Consider the following 27,430-nt stretch of genomic DNA (forward strand, 5'->3'; position numbering starts at 1 on the left):
TCATCCAGACCACAAGCCGAGAGTCACTGGTGGGTCTGAGGAAATGAAACCATGACAGCTACATTTCCGATTTAAATGACAGCATAGACAGAAAATAATACTGAAGTCACAGTCTGAGTTTGTTGGGACAATGACTGACTAACAGGGAGGGCTGCTTTGTGTAGCTGTTCAGAGAACACACTGCAGAAAAGCGGGCAGAACCGGGCTTTTCAAACAGGCACTGCTGTCAGGAAGGCAGACACAAGCCAGCGGCAAGGCCTTCAGCTGGCTCCAGTCTAGCAGCCTGGGCGTAAGAACTGGAGCAATCCAAATGGGATGAAATGAAGAAATCAGACAATTAAAACCCAGGAAACCTAGCGACCGGGGGGTGTGCAAGCCTGGCCTACACAGGAAGAACTTCCTCTCTCCTCCCCGTCTCCACCCTGAGACAGATTTTCACGCTGGGCCTGGAACTCACCATGTAGCCCAGGCTGACCTCAACTTCCAAGTGCTGGGACTTCAGGTTGTGCCGACGCACTTGGCACACGTACCTCTGTCTGAAGCTGTGGCCTAGACAATTAAAGAAAAGGGTGCCGGCACGCTGTTCGGCTAAAAGTGGAACCGGCCTTTCAAAACTCTACCCTGCCATATTTACTCAGTTCCAAATGTATAGTCCCAAGTGCTCAAGTCACTTAAGCACAAAAATAACACTTCAAATCCACAGCCGAGCATAGAGTCAAGAGCAGAAGGTCACATGTCATGCTATAGGCGAGCTCTTAAAGATTCAAAGAACAAACACATAACATTGCCATTTAAAAGTAAATTTGAATTTTATACTTAAAACTTTACATCTTTACAAGGGCCAACAGGGATCAACACTGCCCTCAAACAAAATTTCACACTCTACAAAGGACTATAAAGGACCTCAGGAAAATGTGGGTGTCCTTGCTCTAAGTAGCCAAACAGTAAATCCATTTATGACTTCTCCTCACTTGCAAATCTGATATTCAATGTCTTGGGAACAATAGGACCTTCAGCTCAGTAGTAGAGCATGTGCCTAGCATGTGTGAAGGCCTCGGGTTCAATTCCTAATACTGGGGTGGAATGGGGGGGGGGGGCTCCATCCAAATGACATGAGGCCCAGGCAAATTTTCAAAAAGCTATGACTTTTCATGTAGAAACAATATTAATATATTTCAGCAGACTACTGGATAAAGAAACCCATCTATACTCACTGCTATGGTCTCAATATGGCTTGTCCCGATCAAAATTCACCGTGAGGTTTCAATGCCCCTTGTAGCAATGTGGAGAGGTGGTGGAGAGGTGGTGGGCTGCTGGGATGTGTTTAGGTCACTAACAGCTTTTCCTGAGACCAGGTTGGTCCTATAAACCAGGCTGATACACAGCAGGATCACTCCCCTGTCCCCCCTCTCTTCCATGTGGGCTCACGTGCCTTCCACCTTCTGCCATGAGTCAAGGAGATGCTGGAGCATGCTCTTGGATCTCCAGAATGATGAGCTGAAGTAAGACTTTTAAATAAATTACCCAGGCTCAGCTATTCTGTTACAGTAAAAGAAGACCGTCTGAAACGCACATACACATCACAGAAATCCTTCATTTCTAGGTGAACACACACACATCAGAAACCTGGAACAACCAAACACTTAGTGTTTACTCTATGACTACTCTGATTCCTTTATTAATATGCGTGTCTGGGTATCCAGCTTAGCATCAGACAGGATCTTAATACCTACAAAGCTTTAATTCTCCATGCCGTGTGTGTGTGTGTATGTGTGTCTATGTATGTGTCTGTGTATAAGTCTGAGTGTGTCTCTGTGTGTCTGTGTGTGTCTGTGTGTGTGTCTGTGTATGTTTGTGCATGTCTGTGTGTGTGTCTATGTATGTGTCTGTGTGTAAGTCTGTGTGTGTCTGTGTGTGTGTCTGTGTGTGTCTGTGTGTCTGTCTATGTATGTGTCTGTGTGTAAGTCTGACTGTGTCTCTGTATGTCTGTGGGTGTGTGTCTGTGGGTGTGTCTGTGTGTGCATATATAGAGAGACAGTACGTGTGTCAGTTATAACATACTTACTGAAATAATTCTGCCCCAGACTCTGCTGGGATTGCAACCCCACTCAGCCTAACTTTAACTAAAGTGGCTCCTAAAAGGAAAAGGAACTCAAAGCCAAACTCTGGAGGAAAAAAACTAACTTGTGAAATATAAGGAAAACTCAGACGCAAAGTTTGTATTGAACCTGGACTTAAACTGACATTCCCACAGTGCTTTTCTTTTCAACCACAAACTGAGGAACACAGAAAGAGAAACCACGAGCCCGGGGTCCCATGGTGGTTCCAGGCTACCAAATACAAATACACTTGACAGTTCACCTGATGTAACTTTTTTTTTCTTTTATGGTTTTCCAAGACAGGGTTTCTCTGTAGTCCTGGCTGTCCTGAACTCGCTCTGTAGACCAGGCTGGCCTCGAACTCAGAGATCCACCTGCCTCTCTCTGCCTTCCAAGTGCTGGGATTAAAGGCGTGTGCCATCATCACCACCACCAGGCAACTGACACACATTTTATGACTGGGACACGAAGCATTTGCCACAAGAGATGGAGCGGTGACTGAATAAGAGTTGAAGAGAGACAGATGAACTTGAGTTCGTGATAAGGGCCAAGATGCAAATGTACAGAACTGGGAAAGAACAAGAGGGGCCAGAGGGGCCAAGAAGAGCCAGACGTCAGCAGTGTAGAGGTGTAGGCGAGGGTAGGTCTCTGGGCTCACAGACCATGTATGTTGGCTAGACTTGTTTTCTCAAAGTTCACTTGATGAAGCGCTCAGTCCCAGTACCATAAACTGTGACTGTCTTTGGAGAGAGGGTATTTCACAATAAAGGGGAGGATTCGGGTAGACCCTACAACAGGAAGGAGCGGAGCACTGGAGAGGTGGCTCGGCAGCTGAGAGCACTGGCTGCTCTTCTGGGGGACCTGGGTTTGATTCCCAGCACCTAGAGAGTGGCTTACAACCATCTCTAGGTGCTGGGAATCCAGGGAGGGATCCAATGCCCACTTTTGGCCTCTTTGGGCACCAGGCCCAGAGTGACAGACATCCATGCAGGCAAACATCCATACACATAAAATAAAATATCTTTTTAGAAAGAAGAGGTGGCAGATAAGACAGATCAAGGGATGACCCAGCGGGAATACAAGGCAGCCATCTGTAAGCCATTCCAAAGGCCTTAAAAGAGATCTTGGGAAGCCTGCTGACATCTCGGTTTAGAACGTCTAGCCTCTAGCTTATAAGGGAATAGGTCTGTTATTTAAGTTGCCCTGTGGCGTTTAGTTATGGAAACCTTGGCAAACTGACAGCATCCTACAGCCCCTTACAGCAACTGCCTGTCCCTTCACCCACACCTAAGGTCTCTGACAGTCCACCTGGGACAGACACCACCCTTCCCCACTTAGTAGCTCCTCCTCCTCCTCTACCCACAAGACCATGATCCCCAGAGTCCTGTCATGCACCTTCTCTTCTCAGTCCAGGCTCTAGTCACGTATCCGAGGCTTAATCCTATCTACAGCTGGAACCACACCTAGACATCAAGATCCCTTTATCTGGACCCCAGACGCTGACCCCTCCCCAGGCTCCAGTGGGACAATTCAACAGCGGACAATTCAACAGTGCGCTGAAACTCCCTCGCTTCCTGGATGAGCTACACATACCAAAAGGAACCGGTCCCCTGCAGCCCTGTCTGTGCTAACATCACGCAAGCCGGAAACGGGTGTTCTCCTATATTTCTACTCCCCCTGACCCTCCAGTCCATTTGTGCCACCCAAACATGATGGAAATCTTCACGGAAATCTTTACAGTCACCTCATTCTCTGTCCCTGTTGGTAAAAAAATCACCCAAAATGTGGAAGACATTACAGTCGCTAAAAGGTCATCCACAGGATCATTTGTGATAGCAAACCAACCCAAGTGCCCCCAAATAAAGGACTATGCCAAAGAAACTACAGCAGCCAACGGACTCCTAGGCTGCTCTGAGATGTGTCTGGACAGCTGTGCGGCATCATTCATTCTCAGTGGTTTGCTGTGAGAGATCTGATCATGACACATGACACACAGAGTTACGCGTACTAAAGCACCTCACTGTGTGACAATTCAAAACAATGACATTTCAAAACTGAGCAGCAACACAGAAATTGCCCTCAATGGATACACGCAGGTCAGGAAGGGTTACTCGGAAATGACTATACTTTTCATTTTAAGGTGCTATGCTAAAAAAAAAAAAAAAAAAAACAGGGTCACACGTATCCCAGGCTGACCTCCAACTCACTATCAAAATCAAATCCAAGATCAATGGATTCAATGATGACTTTGACTTCCTGCCTCTAACTCCTAAGGTGGGAATGCAGGCATGAACTACCACGCCTACTTTAACGCACTCTGGGGATCAGATCCAGGGCCTCCCAAATGGCAGATAAGTACTCCACCAACTGAGTGGCATCCCCAAACCGGGTATAGGCTTAAAAATATGTTTTATTAATTCTTTTATTAAAAATTTGTTTTTTCATAGAATATATTTTCATCATATTCTTTCCTCTCTCCTAGCCCATCCCAAATTACTCCTCTCTCCCTACCCATCCAACTTCATGTTATTTCTCAAAAAAGCAAAACCAACCGAGAAAATGAAAATCAAAACAAATTAAAAAAAAATCAGACAAAAAAATACCAAAAGAAAAGGAAACCAAAAGGGTACACACAAGACAGACAGACAGACAGACAATTAGTTTTGTGTTGGCCAGCTACCCAGGGGCCTTCCCTGGAGAGTAGCTGGTTCACACACCCAGTGGCGCGCCATTGTAGAGGTTCCCCTCTCCCAGCAGGTATCAATTGCAAATCACTTCTTGGTTAGAGTAGGACTTTTTCCCTCCCCTTCTCAGTGCCCGGGTTTTGTCTGGCTTGGGCCTTTGTGGGTCGGTATGAGCTGTCACAGTCTCTGACGAGCATCTTTTGTAATCTACTTTCCAAACTCTGTGTAATGTTCTTAAAAGCTATTCTCTAATATAAAATATCCAAAGAGAGTTCTCATAATCTCATACTCTGTGGATGGTTTGGGGACAGGCCGGAGGTGTACTAGAGAAGCCCTAAGTCCCTAAGTCCATTTCCTCGCTCTATCTGCTGCAATCCCAACACAAACTCTCACAAAGACAGTTCCCCCTCCACCCAATTATTCTTTATAACTCAGCATGAGACCCTCAAAACTGATTATTTCAAGAAACCCAACTAAACATAAACAGTATACAATTGCAGGACTGGGGCATCATTACCCAAGTCAGACAGTTCCAGGAAGAAAAGCTCACCAGCCACAAGCTGGGGCTAAACGCTGTAAGCTGTAAGAGATCACACAAGGCGAAGGTGAACCAGGTAGCCACTGGCGGCCCAGACTGCTGGGGCAACAGAAACCTACTCAGGAGCTACATTCCAGGGCCACTGATACAAAGCAGGTCACCCCCTCAGGCACAGAATGGTACAGCTTGCCTTCAGCTCTTCCCTACATCTGGGTTTTGTTTTCAAATTGCCAAGCATTAAGGTGAACTCACACCGTCACTGTGATTTCCTCAAGGCTCACATCTTAGCCTTGCCATGCCCAGGCTGAACTCAACACCATAGAATCAGAGTTCAGGAAGTCAACCTGCAAAGACATGCCAACTCCTACGTGGCTCTATGATAACACCCACCGAGGAGCACAGACAGACAGACATCCCTGCACCTGCTGTCATGCTCAAACAGAATCATTATGATGAAGACTTTTGAAAGGCAATCAATCCTAGTTATGATCACACTATTGATCGTATTGACCCTGCTGTGGTTGCAACAGACTTAAGACAGAGACGGAACTAATGTAAATACATTTGCTACATTCAAATTCCAGATGAACAACAAATTACAGAGCAAAGTTTCAAACGCAGGCCTTACTTCTGTTTATTTAAATCTCCAACTCAACTGCAATCTCCCTGAAATCAGCAGTATCTCTCCAGCAAGCAAATCTTCAGGACGCCAGGCTCCACTGCCGTTCCCCACGTACCTCTGAGGCCTGACGGGATTATTCTGAGAAACCACTTAACAATCGATTCCTGTAGATAAACTTAATAGAAAAGAGCACTTCTCAACGCACAGTTACAGAAAGAGAGAAAGAGAAGAGAGGCTGGGAAGCTTGATGGACGCTCCATGAAAGAAACGAAAAGCGATGAGGTTTTGAGGAAACTTATCAGATTTGGCATGGTTTCTTTGTGAAAATGCGTTGGGTAATTTTCCAGAATTCTACTCTACCAGTGCGGAAAAGTTCAAATTTTCCAACACACGCACAATGGCGGCAATGCAGAGTAACCCCACGTAAGTGGGCACAGAGGAAAACTCAAGCCCAGCACTCCCTTGGCCACCCTCCCTTCGGAACCCAACCCTCCAGGACACTGGGTGTTCTTGGAACCTTGGGCTCAATTCGTTCATCACTTCACTTGCTGGTTCTAGGTGTGACTAAATAAAGGGCCACTTGAATAAAATATTTAGTGAAAATATTTTTACCATGGCGTAAGAAATCAAATTTACTCTCTGGGCACATACATCATTCCTGCAGGACAGCAAGTGGAGAGAGAGGCAGGCATTGGAAGGAGAGGCATTCAAGGGAGGAGGAAGAGAGGAGCGCAAAGGAGCGGCGGATGACGAGGAGCCCTAGGGGAACACAGAGAAGCGACACCAGAAGCACCTCTCCAAGTAAGAGGGGCTCCCAACGCACACAGCCCACCCGCAGACTCTGGGGAGCTTTCCGTGGGGGCCGTGTGAACACGGGTGAACACCACCGCATTTCTGCGGCTCTTAAACACAGGGCCAGGCGCTCCCCCGGTGGACGCTGCCCGCGCCAGGCCGCCCAGCCTTCTGCCATCCCTCAGCCTGCGGCATCCGAACGAAGGCTAGCTTGTCTCTCCTTTCCCCAAGAGTTGTATCCTGTTATCAGTGGCCAGGGAAGAAACAATGGAAGGTTAACAAGTGTTGCCAGTGTACTGTCCTAACAATCGTGGCAACACTTTTCCTGGGCCATGGTTCTTCCTGCATCCCCGTCCCGTCTCTGCGGGTCATGATTTATGCACACATCCTGGGTCAAACAGATGTGAATATCTGAGGGAGGAGTAGCCTTAGCAATCCACTCTCAAAAAGACTGAGTGATAGGAACTAATATAGAGTCCTTGCATTGGACTAACACGATACATGTGTGTGCACGCGCACACACACACACACACACACACACACACACACACACACACACTCCTCACACAATCCCCATGACGGCCCAGAGAAGACTCTGTACCACATTTTGCAGATGAGGAACCAGGCAGACACCGACGCAACAGGAAGTCCACAGACACAGGCCAGCAACATCAAATACAAAAGCCAGGGGTCAAAGCGGATGCTTGGACCAGCACCAGTGCATCACTCCGCTTCCCCCTTAGGAAGATTAGACTCAAAGGAAAGCTCAAACGGGGGTGCCCCAAGTGCAAAGACCTGATGACCAGAGAGCCGCTGTGCCAGGCGAACAAGGCGTGAGGATGTCAGCAGAATCCAGATCACCCTCCACCCTCCACCCGCCCGGCCCTTGGGTCTGCTGAGACCCTCCCAAAAGGAGCAGACCTGACCTCCGAACGAAGACAACTGCTTCACAGGATCTCAGACGCCCAACAGAAGACAGGTCGGTGGTGATAGCAGCAGCAGTACCATTGTTTAACTAATGATGGATCTCAGTCCCCCAAACACCACCAGAAGCTAAAAATATCCTGAGCCGAAACTGCATTTACTATACCCAGCCGCCTCCAGAAGCTCCCAGCATAGCGACGCAGGACGCTGCAGGTTACTGCAGGTTTTACTTCCCCACCCTGCGTCCCATGTGGCTGAGGGGAGTCATCATGGCTCCTCTTCGGTCCCTCATCTAGACAGAGCGACAAGCTATACATTGCTGCTAGCCTGGGAAAAAAAATCAAAATTCAAAGTACCGTTTCCACTGGATGCATATCACTTTCACGCCGTCATAAAGTCAAACAGGCCATGCATGAGGCAAGCTCCGGGGGGCCTGTCAGAACTAAAGGCGCTGGGGGGCAGGGAACCTGGAAATGGGGTGTCCGGCTGCACCACAGAGCAGTCCTCTCCCTAGTCAGGCAGATTTGTTTGTTTGGGGAAGAAGCTCACACTGGCCAGGAACCAGTGCCTCCACATGGCTTACCTCAAGCCACAGTTTACTAAGTGACGACCTGATTTAGTGAGGACGGAAGCCCCCCTCAGCCCTCCATGCAGAACAACACACCTCGGGGCTCCGCAGTCTGATTCGTTTTTCTAATTTACTTTTCATTCTTGTGTATGTGCGTCTCTGAGTATATGCCCCGTGTGTGAGGGTGCGGGGGTGCGGGGGTGGGGAGGGGGGTGTTGGATTCCTTGAAGCTGAGTGACAGGCAGCTGTAAGCCACCTGACCCTCTGGAAGATCAGTGGGCTCCTGCCGAGGGCTCTCTCCAGCAGACACCTCCTTTCCACTGTCTACAGAGTTATTCAATCCTGCTCCTCCTCCAATACTAAACCATCCTTCAGGTAGCCCGGTGAATGTTCACTTCCTCACACAGACCCTCTCCACACCCCAACCTCAACCCCGTTCCCGCCATCTGCCTCTTCTCCAGCCCCTGTCCTTTTCCTTCAGACCACTGTCACAAGGAGAGATGGCTCTGTGCCAAGGCTGTAGCACCGGCCACTCTCAGCACTGGGGGGGGGGGGGGGAGGGGGAGATGAAGGAGCATGAGTTCCATGTCAGTCTGGACTAGAGGAAGAGGAGGAAAGAGATGTGGTGATCTGTGTTCATCTCCACAACCAAATCTCTCACTCTTCCACGGAAGTCAAACCACATCATCTCTGTTCACTATTATGACCCTGTAGCAGGCATCCAAATATTGATGAATAAACCAATGAATGTATTTAAATAACTAGAGGTCACCTTCCCTTACTTCTAAAAGTATATAGTTTTTAAACTGAAATGAAATGTGACATTTCCAATGCATGCTGAAGTTACTTCCTGCTCTACTGAAAGCCACCTGATTTCAGATTCCCAAAGCAAGTACCGGTGAGGCAAGAGCGCAATCATCCTAAAGCCGTCTATGAACAAAGCCAATCCCTTCTTGATTGACCGAACACGGCAGTCACAAAGGCACTAAACGACCCCCTCACAATGACCACGGGAGCCATGAACACCCAGGGAAATCTCAAAGATAGGAAAGACTTTCACACATAAACTGCGCACTAAATTTCACCAGGGAGATGTGAAAAAAAACGAAGTAAATGGAGAGGTCTATCACATGTGTGGCAGTGAGCCACGAACATAAAAGCCGCAGTCGAATCTCCTGAATTTCTGCTGAAATACAGGCAATTCCGGTAACACAAAATTGAGGGCGGAGCAAAGGTAGGGGTGGGGCACTCACAGCGATGTGGGAGAACACGCACATGCACACGCACACATGCACACACGCACACGCAAACACACACGCATGCACATGCACACACACACATGCACACACACGCGAACACACACGCATGCACATGCACACACGCACACACACGCACATGCACACACGCACACGCAAACACACACACAAACCAATGCGCACATGCGCGCGCACACACACACACACGCACACGCGAACACACACGCATGCACATGCAAACACACGTGCGCACACGCACATGCACACGCGCGCGCACACACATTAACCTGAAAGGAGACACAATGGGGCAGCTGTGTGTGACACACGGACTGGAGAGCGTGGAAAACGGTGTGCATCCCCGTCATACACTATGGTGGACACACAGCGCTATTTCCAGCGTAAGCTGGTGCAGGACACACATTCTCCGCAGAGTCGGAGAGCCGGGGGTCTAAAGATGTACAATGAAGTGACCCCGGCAGAGCTGTGCGGAAACAAGATTTCTCAAGACGTCCTGGAGGCGTCCGTCAGTCAGGATGTGTGGCAGCCACAGCTCCTTCTGCGGACTTCACTGTACACGACATCCACAAGACCAGGAGGTCTTCCTGCAAGGAAGACGTACTTCAAACGGAGCAGTGCCAACACTGGCCAAGGAACCCTTTTTTATGGAATTTATGAGCTTTATTTTTTCCACTCTACTACTTTTTTTTCTTTTTTGTGGAACAACCTATTTTGGGCAAATGCTTTGAAAGGTCTAAACCAGAATAAAGGCTTAAGGATCTGAAGAGAGAGAGCAAGCTGAATGCAGGGAGAACTAAGTGGGTAAAGGGTCGCAGAAAATGGAGACGTGGGTGGTAAGAACGCTTTTTAGCAAAAAACAGCCAAGCCAGGCATGGATTTAAATGGATCTGGGGACAGTGAGCCATCTCCACAGCAAGAAAGCAACCAGTCAAAGGCCTGGCTGGGGTCCCGTTCCTGGATCTGTCAGCCCCACAACTTTACGAGCCTGGATGTGTACAGTAGAGGAGTGACCGTCATGACCCTTGGGTCCCAGCCGCCTCTCAACCACACCATTCCGGAACCGGGATTCCCAATCCAAATACCAACTTCCCAAGTTCTACCTTTAGGGAAAGTGAGAGGTCTGGGACGTGTTTAAGAAACTATGCTACTAGAGACGTTCAAGACACCCCGGACCCTGGATCTAAAGTTGCACCGCTCTTCCTTCCCCAGATGTCACAGATCACTGCAGGAACAAGCCCCAAGTCCAACCCAGAGCGGCAGCTCGCACGCTTCTGTGAATTCATCTCCACACCCTGGAAATTTCCGGCAAATGAGAACTTTTTCCTGCAGGGCTCCTCATGTCAGTGCTCATTCAAAACCACGGTTCCCACTCCAAATATAAGTAGATTCTGTGAGGACTGAAAATATAGCTAGAAATGCAAACTGGCACAAACCCAATGTTTATGAAAATTAAGCTATTCCTCAAGGCAGCTGGCCCTGGCTCTAACATGAATGAACATTGGCAATTCTTCTGAAGCATTTTCAAGGGGGAAAATGGTCAGCTTGGGAAGCAAGCAATGTTTCCCATCTGAACACTCCAAACAGCTCTTTGGGGGTTTACAGCACAGAACCTGAAGGGAAGGAGCAGGGGGCGGGAGAGATGATAAACTGGAAATTGTGAGTGCGACAGCAGGAACCTTGTAATCAGTTGTGTGTGCGTGTGTGGTGTGTGTCTGTGTCTCTGTGTGTGTGGTGTCTGTGTGTGTGTGTGTGTGTGTATGTCTGTGTCTCTGTGTGTGTGGTGTCTGTGTGTGTGTGTCTGTGTGGTGTGTGTGTGGTGTCTGTGTGTATATGTATGTCTGTGTGTGTGTGTGTATGGTGTGTGTGTGGTGTCTGTGTGTGTGTATGTGCGTGTACTGTGTGTCTGTGTGGTGTGTGTCTGTGTGTGTGTGTGTGTGTGGTATGTGTGTGGTATATGTCTCTGTGTGTATGTGTGTGTCTGTGTGTGGTTTTTTAGGTCGCTGCCTGAAAATCCTTCATAAAATCAGGGAAGGAGAGTAATAGGTCCGTGACACCTAAGACCAACAGCTAGCAGTCTCTTCCATTGCTCTTTCAATTCGGTTTTCTAAGCTATCTAAAGACACTGAATTCTCAGACTGGGTAAGTCCAGGACTCCGGAGACCGCCAAAGGAAGCTCGAGTTCAAGGCCAGCCTGGGCTACCCAGTGCATGAGACTGCCCAAGGCCAGCCTGGGCTACCCAGTGGTGAGACTGCCTAAGGCCAGCCTGGGCTACCCAGTGGTGAGACTGCCTAAGGCCAGCCTGGGCTACCCAGTGCATGAGACTGCCTAAGGCCAGCCTGGGCTACCCAGTGCATGAGACTGCCCAAGGCCAGCCTGGGCTACCCAGTGGTGAGACTGCCTAAGGCCAGCCTGGGCTACCCAGTGGTGAGACTGCCTAAGGCCAGCCTGGGCTACCCAGTGGATGAGACTGCCTAAGGCCAGCCTGGGCCACCCAGTGCATGAGACTGCCTAAGGCCAGCCTGGGCTACCCAGTGGTGAGACTGCCTAAGGCCAGCCTGGGCCACCCAGTGGTGAGACTGCCTAAGGCCAGCCTGGGCCACCCAGTGGTGAGACTGCCTAAGGCCAGCCTGGGTTACCCAGTGGTGAGACTGCCTAAGGCCAGCCTGGGCTACCCAGTGGATGAGACTGCCTAAGGCCAGCCTGGGTTACCCAGTGGATGGGACTGCCTCATTTAAAAGAGACTGGGGTGATTTGGTTTGCCCCCCACCCCCCACACCACAGGTTAAACTCCTTTTACACTAGGCAAGGACTCTACACCACTAGCCCCAGACATTTTTATGACATATTAAGGGGTAATCTTTGTGATAACTGCGTGAAGGATAAAATCTAATCACCCAGATTCTCTTTTGAAATAAGTTTAAAAACTTAAAAAACAATAAATTCTACTAACGCCCCTTTGCCCGACTTTGCTCCCAGGCCGCTCGAAGGCCAGCACCGCCACTTCACGCTCACATCACCCTGCACTGCCTACAGCACACTCCCCCGGGTACACTGAAGACCAGAGCCATGTAAGCTCCCACAATCCTCCACAGCACCCAACTCCTGCAGAAAGCGAGGTGAGGTTGGGGGCCTGGAGGAACCGACAAGGAAGGCCCCCAGCCAGGGCCTGGCTTCTCAGAACCAAGTCTTGTGATGATAAGAACCAGGCCTGGGGAGCTGAGCACAAAATCCAGACGAGGAGGATGAAGTGAGAGAGACTGACCCATTTTCCCAGCCATGGGCCGGGCAAGGAAGGGCACACACAGGAAGTCTGAGGCCTAGTGACAAAGTAAACGAGGAAGGGGGGAGTCTCTCTCCAAAGTGGGTGCTCTCTCCAAATCCTTAAAACTCACTCCTTGAAAGTGGCCCAAGGCCAGTAGATAGTTCAGTGCTTGCCACACAAGTCCTGTGACCTAAGTTTCATCCCTGGGCCCCTGTCAAGGTGGATGGGAAAAAACTTATGCCACGTACTGTGCACATGCATGCACTAATAATAATAATAATAATAATGATAATAATAATAATAATAATAATAATAATAATAATAATAATAAACCAAGTACTCAGGGAACAATATCATGAATAGCCCAGAGCATAACATGGACTAGGAAGGTGATGGCTAATGTCAACTTGACAGAATCCAGAATTCCCAGGAAGATGGGCCCCTGGGCACGTCTAGGGATTACCTTGACTGTGTTGAGGTGGAAAGAGCCATCCACCGTGGGTCTGTGGGCGGCATCTCTCCGGCTGGGACCCTGGACTACATTACATGGGAAAGCTGAGATCAGCAGCAGCAGCAGGTCACTGCCCTCTGACTCTTGTCTGTGGTAAAAAACATCTCCAGCAGCTTCGAGCTCCCGATGCCCTGACTTCCCAGCCAGGACTCACTGTACCTTAAAGTGTGAGCCAAAATGAACTCTTTCTTCTTTTAAATTCCTTTGTCGAGATATTCTAGCCAGGCGGTGGTGGCGCCCACCTTTAATCCCAGCACTCGGGAGGCAGAGGCAGGCGGATCTCTGTAAGTTCCCGGACAGGCTCCAAAGCTACACAGAGAAACTCTGTCTCAAAAAAACAAAAAACAAAACAAAACAAGATATTCTAACACAGCAACAGGAAAAGAGACTAAGAGAGAGATCCCTCCTGTACGGACTTGGTGTATCTTGCTCACCACAGCCCAAAACTCAATACCCTGGAGGTGGTGGTCAACTGCAGTCACCGTGAAATACCCTGGAGGTGGGGATGAACTACAGTCACAGTGAAATACCCTGGAGGTGGGGATGAACTACAGTCACAGTGAAATACCCTGGAGGCAGTGGTGAACTACAGTATTTCACCATGAAATACCCTGGAGGTGGGGATGAACTACAGTCACAGTGAAATACCCTGGAGGCGGTGATGAACTGCAGTCACCGTGAACACAGGACGGAAGGATGCCGGAGCTAAGCACTCGGCAGGAACCCATGTGTTGTTCGGTCCTTCTCGCACAAAACGGATCCTGATACTCCAGGTTTGGAGCTCAGGGTGCAGGGCCTGAATCTTCTCACATCATCGTAACTGAAGGAAACGAAGCCCAGGACGGAGATGGCACCTGTGTGTCCTTCCTCTCTCCTGCTTCTGTTTATTTTCAGCTTTCATCTGGGCAGCATGTGCGGCCTTGGCCATGTCGGCCACTCTCTCCACCTCCACAACATCCATCTGCCCCGCGACGCTGCCCTCCGAGGCACGATGCGTTTCCTTTATTGCTTTCGAAGGGCGTCCAGTACAGGGTCTCACTTCAGCTGGGTGTTTAATAAAATGCAACCTGATGAAGAAGGCACCCAAAACTGTCCTGGCCCACAAAAAGCCGTCAGGGCCGTCTGCTGAGGGCTCTTCTCCTCCACCCGCCCAAGCACCGCTTCAGGACCGGTCTGCAGGGCCTGTGTGGCCTTTGTCAGAGAAGTTAACGGGCAGGAAGAGACCAAGCCACTGCGACACCATTGACCCTGGAGACCCCAGGAGTATCCTGGGCTGAAATACTTAAGACAAATAAAGGCACAATTTACAGTCTCTAAATTCTCATGTTAGGAACATGTCTATGTATGTATACATGTATGGTGTGTGTGTGTGTGTGTGTGTGTGTGTGTGTGTGTGTGTGTGTATAAGGGGGGGATGTGATTTTTCTTTAATCTTCCCAGGAGCATCTAAGAACTCCATAAATAATTCGTGTGTGTCAATATAAGGCTCCATCCTGCTCCTGCACTTGGCTTGGTGGTCAGTCTGTCCCAAGGCCTGGTCTCTCTGCCCAGCACCACTCTGCTCCAGTCCGAGGACACAGGTCACCTCTGTCCCCCTTCCACCCTGATGTCTAAACTAGTTCACATCCCAGTGGGGAAGGACTAAGCACACAAATCATGTGGAGTGTGTTCCCACAGAGCTCAGTAATGTGATGACCTCAGAGCATCCAGTGAAGGAGACCCTTGACACTTCCCTACGGAAGAATGTCTTCGCAAAAGGCCCCCGCCGGGCGGAGAGCATGTGCTGGGAAAATCCTCAGCCTGCGGCTTCGTGTGTTTCCAATTCTGATGTCCCACTTCCTCTCGGCATCACATTCCTCCTGGGTCTCAGCTGAGGAGCAAAGGGCAGTGTTCTTAAAGGCTTTAAGATAAAAAGAACTAAAATGGACTTCAAGAAAGAGAAAACGGATAATCCTATATAAAGTCAACTTCTACTCTACCAGTTTGAAGTGTTTTTTTTTAAAAAAAGAACTTATTTTTAAATGTTGGCAGCCTAACTTTTTATAAATAAAGTTGTTTATGTAACCTGGGTGTGGTGGCACACGCCTTTAATCCCAGTGTTCACAGGGGTGTAGGGACGGCAAATTCCAGGCCAGCCTCGACTACACAGCCATCAAGAGAGCTGGAGATGTAACTCCCTCGGGAGAGTGCTTGCCTAGCATGAAGGAAGTCCTGAATTCAACCTCCACAGCCTCATAAGCGAGGCGGCACAAGCCTGTAATCGAGCACTCTGGAGAGGGAAGCGGGGGGGGGGGGGGGGGGGACGGGACACGGACGACACACAGATATTCAGGGTCATCCTCAGCTACACAGCAAGATCTGGGCCAGCCTGGCCTACATAAGACCCCGGTGGGGTGGGGTATTTTTTAAGCATTCATATACACCTTTCAAACCATGATATTTTAGAAACAGTAATGTCCTTGGATCTGCAATTCCAAACCTACTTCACAGTGGCTTTAGGGAAGGATCAATTATAATACACGTGATAATGATTTGGAACCTGCAGAGATTCAGGTGAACAGTCAAATTATGATTATTCACACTATTTTGTTTATGTTTGTGGTTTGTTTTTTCAGACAGGGTCTCTCCACATAGCCCTGGCTGTCCTGGAACTCGGTAGTCCAGGCTGGCCTTGAACTCACTGTCAGCCTCCGCCTCCAGATTACGAGGATTAATGGCATACAGCACCACGCCCAGCAATTACACAGTGTTAGAATCAGGCACTCAAACCTCACGTCTGTCACTTACTAGAGACCTGCAGAACTCTAGCAGAACAAGAGGCAATGCACTGAGCAGGGAGCTTTGGCTCACACAATCTCTGCACACGGGAGGCTGAGGCAGGAGGATTGCCATTCGATAACAACCAGCACAGACTATATAGTGATTTCTGGAGAGTCTGGGAAGAAAAGACCTGTCTCAAAACAAACAAATAAATAAATAAATAATTTTAACTGGGCACGGTGGGCTGTGTCTGTAACGCTAGCCTGGGGGTGGGAGAAGAGCCTGGAGGATCAGGAGCTCTAGGCCAGCCTGGGCTAACTGAGACCTTTGGCCAAGTTATTTTAAAGATTAATATAGAGAGGATGTCTGTAAAATTCTGCACATAATGAACCTCCTCAGCGGTAACTATAACTAGCATTAGCCTATTCCATTAAAATCTAAATGTCTAGCTGCCGCCAACAATGGGGCAGAGATGGAAGAGACACACACCTCGCCCCAAAAGGAGGTCAAGTGGTACAGGCATGGACCCCCAAGAGATGCCAAGGACACCACCGTTCTCTTCTTAGACAAATGCCCGGCCCACTCCCAGCCCACACTCCTCCCCAGTGATGTCAGTCCAACCCCATTGCTTTACCGAGCTGTGCAGCACCCAGGGAAAGCCAGCCCTCAACTCCAGATTTGACAGAGTGATGATTCATCCCAGAAGGGTGTGCAACCTCTTGCCTGACGTATCGCACAATCCCACATCCACCGGGACAGCCCCACATCCACCGGGACAGCCAGAGGCCAGAAACCAGCTAGCTCTTTAAGGAGTCTCCCATTCATGTCTCCAGCAGCACTAGGCTTTACATTTTGTTAATGTATGGACCCAAGAGCACTTGGGAGGCATCCAACCGACCGCACTTAACAAAACAGCTCATATGAATGGAAAGTCTAGAATGGCGGGATAATTAAAAAAAAAAAAAAAAAAGAGTCAAGTCACTCTGTGGACTGTCTGTGGCACTGTGCTTTGCCAGCCCGTGTGTCAGCTGTAAGGACACACAACGCAACACTTGGACACCGTCCCACTCCAACTCCACATCACAATGGCTTTTCAGGACATGTTCCACCGCTTTACAGCCTGGCCCAAACGCCTGACCACACCCCCCTCCAAAGAGACAGGCAGGAGCTTGCACAGCTCTTTTCCATTACCACTTAGCGGGCACAAAACATTTTTTCCCCCAGAGTAAGCTCCCAATTCGCCTTCTAAGGTTAAAAGGCTTTCGGCTTCAGCTCCTCTTAGCAGCAAATGGCCAACGTGGTGGTTTCACGGTGGCCCCTCAGCTTGTCCAACAGGCAGCGCGGGTCCCAGCCAGGAGGCTGCTAGGTTATCTAACACCACAGTAATTCTAACCTGCGCTGGACTTTGGGTCTCTTCCATCGGCGTCCCACAGGCACAACCATCAATGCCTGGAAATGTCAGCCTCCTCCTCCCCAAACAGTTTTGCTTGGAATGCCCTGCTCACAAGCAACCTTCACTCAGTCCCCAAGGCTCACTCCCAGTCTGAGCTCGGCCAGTCCTTCTGAGATTGTCGACTCTAGTCTAGGACGGGGTCAGTTTCACTAAGGCCTGACGTACTACACGCAATTTTACTCCTCCTAAAAAAGAGAGAACTATTCACTGTCAAGCATGTTCTCCTCTCTCCTACTCCAGCTGGTCCACAGGCAGCGGGAAATCACAGAGCACTTGAAGCTGTGGCTCCAGTCTCAAAACCCAACCCCAAAAAGAGTGTGGGGTGTTTTTTTTGTTTTTTTTGTTTTTTGTTTTTTTCTAGGACCAAGGACAAAAGAATTCTCCACTCGGTATTACATCATCTGATTCATTTATTTAGCAACGTCTGATTTCCTGGTGGTTCCCAAGCCTCAAATATTCTTGGAAATGCATCATACTATACTGTAGGATGATGAAGAAAACTATTTTGTCAAAATGATTCTACACACGCCCTAGGCGGGGGTGGTGGTGCACACCTTTAGTCCCAGCACTGAGGCAAAGGCAAGCGGGTCTCTGAGTTCCAGGTCGGCCAGGGTATAAGCCATGTGTCAAAACACAGTTTTTTGTTTGGGTGTTTTGTTTTGTTTTGTTGTCTGCCTATTCGAGTCACAATGAAATGCACAGATATACACGTACACAAGTATCCTGATTGACTGCAAAATCTTTCAAAAAAGGAAAAAAAAAAGAAAAGAAAAAAGCTCTTCATCCATTCTAACTAACAAGATCTGCTTTCAGCAAACTCCCAGGGCCAGAGCCTACAACTTCAAGGAAGAACAGAACTTGTTGCAACAATTAGTGCTAGGCCGTAGCACGAACAAAGCACCGCAAATAAACTCCACAGGCCTTCAGACAGAAGGTTGTGTTTGTAATTAACTCCAACGCACTCTCATCAACCCCCTCCCCAGCGCTCCACCCTGCCCAGCACCCTCCGGGGCTCCCGTTCCCAATCTGGTTTCCATCCGAGCCCCGCCCCCTTCCCCAAGCCTCTCTGGGACTGTGAATCAATCCCATCCCGGGCAGGAAACGGGACCCGGGGCAGCCCCCTCCGCTGTGGCCGAACAAAGGAGTGGAGCGCAGCTGCACGCGCAGGGCGAGCCACCGGGTCCTGCGCCCCTCCTCGTGCGCCGCGGCCCCGGCACACCGCACCTGAACCCCACTCCCCAGGACGCCCCATTGTTCTGCCTCCGCTTCCCCTTCCCACAGGAAGCCATACCATGTCCTTCCATGGACCCCAGGGCCAGAAAACTCCAGTGGGCCCGAGGGATGGAGGGAAGGGAGGGGTGCGTGGGCCCGTGGAAAGCGGGGTCCCCCGGTGCCCATAGGTACGAAGCGGATATCACGGAGTGAGAGCAACTTAAGTTGCCGAGCCCCGGCCCCCAGCTCCGGCCGCTCCCCGGGAGCCACACGGAGCAGCGATCACCCTCGGTGTGACCTCGAGCGCGCGTGGGCTCACGCCGGAGCGCTGCCGCGCGCCCCGCACGAGCGCCCCGGGAGCGCTGACCCGCGGCCGCAGGCTGCGGCTGAGCCCGGGGCCCGCGCGCGCACAAAGGCACGGGGCGGGAAGGGACCCGGCACCGGGGAGCGCAGCGTTACCTCGCCCGGCGCCCGCTCTGCCCGCTCCTCCGCCTGCTCCGCCTCCGCGTGCTGCTCGCTGGCCGCCGCCTGGGGGACGCGGGTCCGAACGAACGGTGCGGGGCTCGTGCCACAGCCGCTGCCGCCGCCGAGGATCCCGCGCCGCGCAGCCCACCGCGCGCCCCGCGTACCTAGCGCCGCGTCCGTCCGCCCGCCGGGCTCCGAGTGCGCTGGCTTCAGGCGCGGCGGCGGCGGCGCGGCCACTCCCCTCTCCCGGCGGGGGCGGCGACCTCGCCCGGACGCGCCCCTCGCTCCTGGGCCGCGGCTCACCCAGGCGCAGGCTGCACAGCGCCCCCCGGTGAGCGCCCGGAGGGGTGGGGACACCCGGGGACGCGCGCTGACCCTTCACCTTGGTCTCTGCGAGATCGGCGGCGGCGTCCTGCAGACCAGAAATGCAGAGGCTGACAGCTGGAAGGGCCTGGGCGCGAACTCCGGCACAGAGAACAGTCCTTCCCCATATTATCTCCTCTCCTAGGTCAAAGTTTGGGTGCCAAAGAATTATCACAAAAATGCTAATTTACCGAAAGAGAAAACAGCGTCCGGTGCGAGGCTTTTATTGTTTGTCACTCACATACATATTGAGCATAGCGTTGGGTACTGGGCAATGACTGGCAGTCACTTGGTCATGGTAGGCGGTCTAGAGAATCAGGATCCCCCAGCTTCACCTCCCCACACTGGGATTCAGGGCAAGCCACATGACCCTGGGTCTGGCTTCATCCTGGAAGTGGGAAGGGTGTTCATCAAAGTTACTCATGGGGTGAGGTGAGGATTACTTGCTGAGGTGTTAAAACCACGGCAGACACAGTAATTATTACTCATGAGTCTAACTACTTTATCCTATAATGGAATAAATTGCCATAAATGGGGCCAGGTTTAGATGCACTGACCTATATCTGGAAACTGTCACTAAAATAAGGTGAACCAAAGATTTCAAACCTTACATAGTCACTCTGTCCTGTCGGCACTGGGGCTTATCAAACGCCACCAGCACCTCTACAAACTGTCTGCTTGGAATCCTATTGTCCCAGCTGCCAACATCAGCATCAGCTACATCTTCAGCTGGCACGATCATGGTCTAGACTAACACACATTTGAGTACTGGGTACAATTTTATTTCATCTTCACAAAAACCTGCGTGGTGAGTTACTTTCTTATTTTTTATTTTAGAGACCAGGACAACCAAGGGCAGAGAGGTCTTTCTTCTGGCCAAAAAGTGATACAGCTGCGGAGAAACCACCAATTCTTCGAGGGCAGCTGTTGACTGATTGACCTCCTCTTGCGTGCAGGCTGGACTTCCAACTGAATTCTAACAAATGGGATGCAGCAGATGTGATGTGACCAGCCCAGCTCATAAAGGAGATGCATCCTTTTACGTTCCCCCTACCTGCCCTGCCCCACCCCAGCCAGGTATCCCAGGCTGAGAGTGCCAGCCAGTGTCTGCTGCTCCAGACATGTGAAGGGGTGAGCCTTAACGATGACTCTAGCCTCAGTCACCGTAGACCACATGGGGTAAGACCTAGAGAGAAAGCTCGGCCAAGTTGTCAGTCCCCAGAAACCCGAACGGTAAGAATTTGTCCTTGGACTGGTTGTTAATAAAGTAACACATGCTTGGCAGGGTGGCCCCATGATTGTCCCCACCACAGGTGACCCAGGGAGCCACCCCAGGCCTTGACAACCTCGTATGATGAAGACAACGATTCTCAGCTTCCAGAGAAACAACATACAGATCTGCCACCTGGCAACGTGTTTTAGACACACACACCTCTTGAATTTGCCCTGATCTTTGGTTCTGTTTGCTTACACCAACTGGATAGCAACAGTCTCTGAACCCTGCTGGCCAACCCACCTTTCTAAAAGTAGCAGAAATAGCAATGACAGGTTCATAAACTATATAAGCCAATGGATTGAAGAGGAGGGAAAACACCAAAAATGTTTTGAGACAGGAGTCCGTTGTATCACAGACTGGCTTCAAACTCACTGTGTAGCCAAGGGTGACTGCTCTCCCTGTGTTCGCCTCCCGTGTCCTTGAGATTACACACAGACACGCTCAACCACCTGTTTCATGCTGTGTTGAGGATGAACCCAGGGCTTCACACATGCTTGGCAGGCTCTCTGCCAACGTGGCTACATTCCCAGACCTAGGATGTTTGATCATAGACGTCGGTCAGGTTTTAGTGAAGAGTTTGGGACAAGATACTTCTCAGTGGGACTATTTTGAGGACTGCGAAGAGGAAATCCTGAGGATCCTGCCCCGAGAAGGGATAGGAACCTAGCTAGGCTGGACATTTTGAGGTTGCTGCCCCAAGGAAAGATGGGAACCAGCTAGGCTGGGATAGTTCTGCCTTCAGATCTCCAGAGTGGAGGAGACTGAGGCTTTTTTTTTTCCTGCTTTTAAGTGGTTCCAAAAAAAGTACTAGGAACTGCTGCTCTATCTAATCTACACTGAGAAAATTAACCAAGAAACTATTAGAAAACCAAGTGAAAAACGGCCCGAGAGCATGTCACAATTATTTTTAAAAAACACCATTAGCCTAGTTTTCATAACCCTCAGAGCTGAGGACGCACCACTGGGTTTGAAATCCCTTCACCTTCCTGACTGTGTTTTTATAAAGCCAATCAGCCAAGAACTTTTGAGAAAAGATAAAAAATGTTCTAAAAGTTGTCAAAAGTTGATAAATCCACCAACTACAAAGGCATTTTTTACTTTCTCCTTGGTCTCTTTGGAGGAAATAAAGAAAGACGATTATATGAAGGGTTTGAGATGGAAAACATAAATTATCAAGTCCCAAGAGCAAAGGCATCTTAGGACTGGCCTTCACCCAGAGGCTCACACTCTAACTGTGAAGCCAGCAGATCTGTGAGGCAGCTCACACTCTAACCCTGGGGCCAGCAGACCTGTGCGGGGGCTCACACTCTAACCCTGGGGCCAGCAGACCTGTGCAGAGGCTCACACTCTAACCCTGGGGCCAGCAGACCTGTGCGGGGGCTCACACTCTAACCCTGGGGCCAGCAGACCTGTGTGGAGGCTCACACTCTCTCTGTGGCGAGTGCACAAGTGAAATGCTGTGATACCATAGGAGTTCTTGTCTTAGCTTTGTCTTGTCTTTCAGATGGCTCAGTGGGCAGAGCACTCGGGCAAGCCTGGCAACCTAAGCTTGATCCTTGGAACTGTACAGAGTGAAGAAGAGACCTGATGCCACAAAGCTGTCCCCAGCCCCCCAGCCTCCACAAGTGTGTCCCAGCAACAACAATAATAATGAATAAATGGCTTTTTATTAAACTAGCATAGAGTTGGTGTTTGTTTGTTTGTTTGTTTGTTTGTTTGTTGAGGCGCTCGGCATCAGTATAAAGAAGAGTGGCAGAGCCGTGAACCCTGCTCCTGTCTTATTTCGGTGTTAGCAAGCAGGAGAGTGGGCTAGATGTCATAAACTCAGATTCCGTCGGTGTTCCTGACTTAGCTGGCTTTGCAGCCTGGTCCAAAAGACTCACATTCCCTGCCTCTGCTGGCTAGTTTTATGTCAACTTGCCACAACTAGAGTCATCTGGGGAGAGGGGACTTCAGCTGAGAGGCTGCCCCCGCTAGATTGGACAGTAGGCAGAGGCTGTGGGTCATTTTCTTGATTGGTGATTGACGTGAGTGGGTGGTGGCACTCCCAGGCTGTGGTATTAGATGCTATCACATAGCAGGCTGAGCAAGCCATGGGGATCACACCAGTCAGCAGCTCCCCTCCAAGGCCTCTGCATCAGCTCCTGCCTCCAGGCTCCTGCCCTGTCGTCCCTCGGTGATGGACTGACTGCGACGTGGAAGTGTAAGCTGAGTAAATCCTTTCCTCCCAAGTTGCCTTTGGTCATGATGTTTCATCGCAGTGATAAAAACCATAACGAAGACACTGCCCAAGTGTTTTATAACCAGCAGGAAACTTCTGTTTCTGCAGCATCTCTCTCCTCATCTGCCCACCTACATGCTTAGTTTGCGCCCACTTTACTTATTCTTTGAGACCAAACTCAGACTCATCTGTTCCTGAGCACAGTGCTGAGGTGAACCCTGCTGTCTGACATGGAAACATCTTGATGCTGCACTTTCTCCAGTTTATGAAGTCTATCTGCTTACATTCATACAAATGTTGACTTCTCCAACTGAGTGATAGCGGCCTGCATATTAAACCAGTCAACTCTGGCCAGGTGGTGGTGGCACACGCCTTTAATCCCAGCACTTGGGAGACAGAGCCAGGCGGATCACTGTGAGTTCAAGGCCAGCCTGGTCTACAGAATGAATTCCAGGAAAGGCACCAAAACTACATGGAGAAACCCTGTCTTGAAAAAACAAACCAAACAAAACCAAACAGAACAAAAAAAAAACAAAAAAAAAAAAAACAAAAAAAAAAAAACAAAAAAAAACAGTCAACCAGGTCCATGGAAATAAGAACATTTTTACTCCACACTCCCAGAAAATTTCTGTCTTAGTTAGGGTTTTTAATGCTCAGTTGAACCACCATGCCCCAAAAGCAAGTTGGGCAGGAAAAGGTTTATTTGGCTTACACATCCATATTGCTATTTATCATTTATCATCAAGGAAAGTCAGGACAGGAACTCAAATGGCTGGAAGCTAAAGGCAGGAGCTGACACAGAGGCCATGGAGGGGTGCTGCTTACTGACTTGTGCAGTGATATATTGTGTACCCCAGTAAAGCTTGCCTGAGGATCAGAAAATAAAACCAGCCACTACATTAAACATAGAGGTCAGGCAGTGGTAGCACAAACCTTTAATCTTAGCATTCGGGAGGCAGAGATCCATCCGCATCTCTGTGAGTTCAAGGCCACACTGGGAACAGAGCCAGGCATGATGGCTCACACGCCTTTAATCCCAACAGTAGGAAGGAAGTAAGATGGCAGGGCACAGAAAGGCATATAAGGCGTGAGTAAACAGGAAGTCTCTCTCTTAAGGCTGAGGATTTCGTAGAGGTAAGAATGTGGCTGGCTTGTTCTGTTTCTCTGATCTTTCAGCTTTCACCCCAATATCTGGCTCCAGGGTTTTTGTTTGTTTGTTTTTTTAATTAATAAGATCTTTTAAGATTCGTATTACAGACTTGCTTCACACGGCCTGCTCAACCTGCTTACTTACAGAACCCAGGACTACCAGCCCAGGAATGGAACCACCCACCACGGCCTGGGCCCTCCCCAACCCTCACTGATTAAGAAAATGCCTTACAGCTGGATCTCATGGAGGCATTTTTCTCAACTGAGGTTCCCTCCTTTCAGATAACTCTAGTTCGTGTGTTAAGTTGACATAAGACTAGCCAGCACAATTTCCTACTCCAAAAATGAAACCATCTTATAGAGAATGGCCTGTCCTGGAGGACAGTCCTGTGGCTTCACAGGCATGCTGTCTCTCCCAGGCATGCTGTCTCTCCCAGGCATGCTGTCTCTCCCAGGCATGCTGTCTCTCCCAGGCATGCTGTCTCTCACAGGCATGCTGTCTCTCACAGGCATGCTGTCTCGTGCAGCCTTCACAGGAGAGGGCTGTCATTCTTGCACTGCGTTAGAGCTGGTGGAACCCAGGCAGGAAACGTTAACGCTCTTGCTCTGGTTGCACAGCAACAGCGGATCGCTCACTGTGGCTCCAGTCTCCGGCTTCTGAGTCCAGCCTGGCACGTCTCCTCCCCTCAGAGGGCATCTATGAGCCATTTTCCTCTTTTGCCTCATGGAACATCTATCATGCTATTTTCATAGTCTACCACACACCTGAAGCACTAAGTTGGTGATTTTTAAATGTTTTCATGCAGAAGAAAAATTTCCATGGTTAAAGAGCACTTTGAAAATCAGAAGAAAAAAAAATCAGTGCTTACTTGTGGGAATTCGTTCCATTCGGCCAATGACCTTTATCTTACAACACTTAATGCTTATAGAGTTATTTGAAATTCAGGTTAGATAGTGCCTTTTAAAACCTTCCTATGGAATTTTCAGCCTCCAGGACTCAACAGTAAAAATACAACTTTCATTTAAATTTTAGATATACTACCACTGTGGATATACTACGGCTTTTAGCTTTGAATGTTCTAAGGCTGGCCCCGCTGAGGTATGTAGCAGGGCATGGTCACGCACACCTTTAATCCCAGAATTTAGGAGGCAGAGGCAGGAGGATCACTGAGTTCCAGGACAGCCAGGGCTACAGAAAAACCAAAAAAAGCTGTGGATAAGCAGCAACAGGAACATTAGAGGGTAAAAAGATGAATACAATTTCTCCATAAAAAAAAATTCCCCTAACACTTTTGGTGATAAAAAGAGGGGAATTCAGAAATACCCCTTTACAAGCACACTTGCATGCTCTGGGCTGCTTACACTCTCCTAAATGTTGGCCTCCCTGACTGGATAATAGGCCTGCATATTAGACGTGTCAGTGTAAGAACACCAGGTCCATGGCAATAAGAACATTCCTACACCAGAAAATTTCTTCCTCCAAAAAAAAAAAAAAGAAAAGAAAAGAAAAGAAAAAAAAGGAACCTCTGAAAATAAGAAACGGTTATTCTTTATAAAAACACACATACAACAGTGTAATTGAGAACCAGCACCGGGTCATAGAACACAAAGTATAAGTTATTTTTCCCCAGAAATGGATTTGTCTGGCCTAGATTACTCTGAGCTTCAAATAAATTATAGACCCTTTGCCAGAAATTTAAATTGCTGATTTTTTCTTTTGACATTTTATAGTTTAGCATGTTGTCATTTCAACTAGCAAAAAAAATAAAATAAAATATGTCTATTTTATTTCCTCTCAGGTGGTGGCCAGTTAGCGCTATCTCGGCAAAGCCTCACAGGGAAACGTGAATCAACCTGAAAAACTGTTAGATTGCCCCAATCTTTTTAAGCAGTCACTTTCATTTTTTCCCAGGGGTAACCAGGGAGCTTGTCACCCCACTGCCCAGGAGACAAGGGACTACAAGGAAAAGAACATAGTACGGCTCGGTGAAAAAGACTGGCTCTCCATACTGAATGTCGACCCACTTAGTCGACATAAGCAGCTGAGTTTTGTGTCAACTCCAGTCCCTAAAACCAAATGTGTCTGGCCGCGCAGTGGTGGCCCAGGCTTTTAATCCCAGCACTCTGGTGGCTGTGGCAGACAGATCTCTGTGAGTTCGAGATCAGCCTGGTCTCAGAGCGAGTTCCAAGACAGCCAGGGCTACGCAGAGAATCCTGTTTTAAACAAACAAATAAAACTAACTGTATTTGCATTTGATGACTGTATTCTTTCAACGTATCACCATAGAAAAGTAAAGACAGAGAAAGACAGCTGAGCATTTCAAAATCTCTTAAACATCCTAGATGCAGCACCACCCAGTTCAGGGACAAAGTAAGCCAAAGTTTACCCTGGAAATGAAGCAAGGGTTAATAGCAAGCTTGCCCATTGGTTGAGGATTAACAGCAAGTTTGATCATTGGTTGAGGATTAACAGCAAGCTTTCCCATTGGTTGACGGTTAACAACAAGCTTGCCCATTAGTTGAGGGTTAACAACAAGCTTGCTCATTGGTTGAGGTTTAACAGCAAGCTTGCTCATTGGTCCAGCTGCATTCTCTATCTTGATCCCTGCACAAGATAAGGAGATCTTATGGAATTTGTGTCTATTTAGTTCACTCTTAATCCAGAGCCTTTGTGCATACTAGAAACTCAATCTGTATTGCTTAATGAAGAATTGATTTCACAGGTTATCCTTATTTTAAGTAGTGAACAGCCCACAATCCCAGCCCTAAGATTGTCAGACACACCTCAGGGCATTTTTTTTTTAATTCCAGAGAATGAAGTAAACCAAAAGCAAGTTTTGCTGATGCATTCACAGCAGTGATCATTTAAGCTTCAAACAAAGCTGGGGGGAGGGGGCTTTAAAGAAGTCTGACACCAAAGCAAAGCATACCTTATGCCATGGAAGAATTAGCTCATGAAGGACAGAACGCTGACCGGAAACCTGACTCCCCAAAACAAGGAGGGCGTTCACCAAAAGACACAGAACCTCCTTTCCCACAAGACACATGATGAAATGTGTTCTCCAGAAATCCAGTAACGTCAGTAGAGATAAGAGAGGGGAGAACTCTGTCCTAGATCCTCAAGGGCCTTCTTGCCAGGCTCAACTTCCACATCAGTGCCTGGAGCCTTGCAAGGATTCCCAGGTCTTGAGTATGGGCCTGAGACTACATGTTTGTGGGTTCAAGCACTTCGCACTCCAGATTATTAGGTGGCTTC

At 49.0% G+C, this 27,430-nt stretch overlaps 1 protein-coding gene across 5 annotated transcripts in view; it reads right to left on the bottom strand.

Annotated features, from left to right (window-relative positions):
• Myo1b (myosin IB) overlaps nucleotides 1–19,402 on the bottom strand; it is a 179,955-nt gene extending 160,553 nt beyond the window's left edge. For 2 of the 5 annotated variants that reach the window (XM_076550421.1, XM_076550423.1), the window contains exon 1: nucleotides 19,160–19,294. The gene's annotated coding sequence lies outside the window, so the exon portion shown is untranslated. Of the gene's footprint in view, nucleotides 1–19,159; nucleotides 19,295–19,329 lie in introns of those variants that run through there. The other 3 variants (XM_076550420.1, XM_076550422.1, XM_076550418.1) reach the window with 3 other exon arrangements.
• Between the last annotated feature and the right edge of the window lie 8,028 nt (nucleotides 19,403–27,430).

Source organism: Peromyscus maniculatus, chromosome 13, assembly GCF_049852395.1.
Source record: "Peromyscus maniculatus bairdii isolate BWxNUB_F1_BW_parent chromosome 13, HU_Pman_BW_mat_3.1, whole genome shotgun sequence".
In the NCBI taxonomy this organism is placed as follows: Eukaryota; Metazoa; Chordata; class Mammalia; order Rodentia; family Cricetidae; genus Peromyscus; species Peromyscus maniculatus.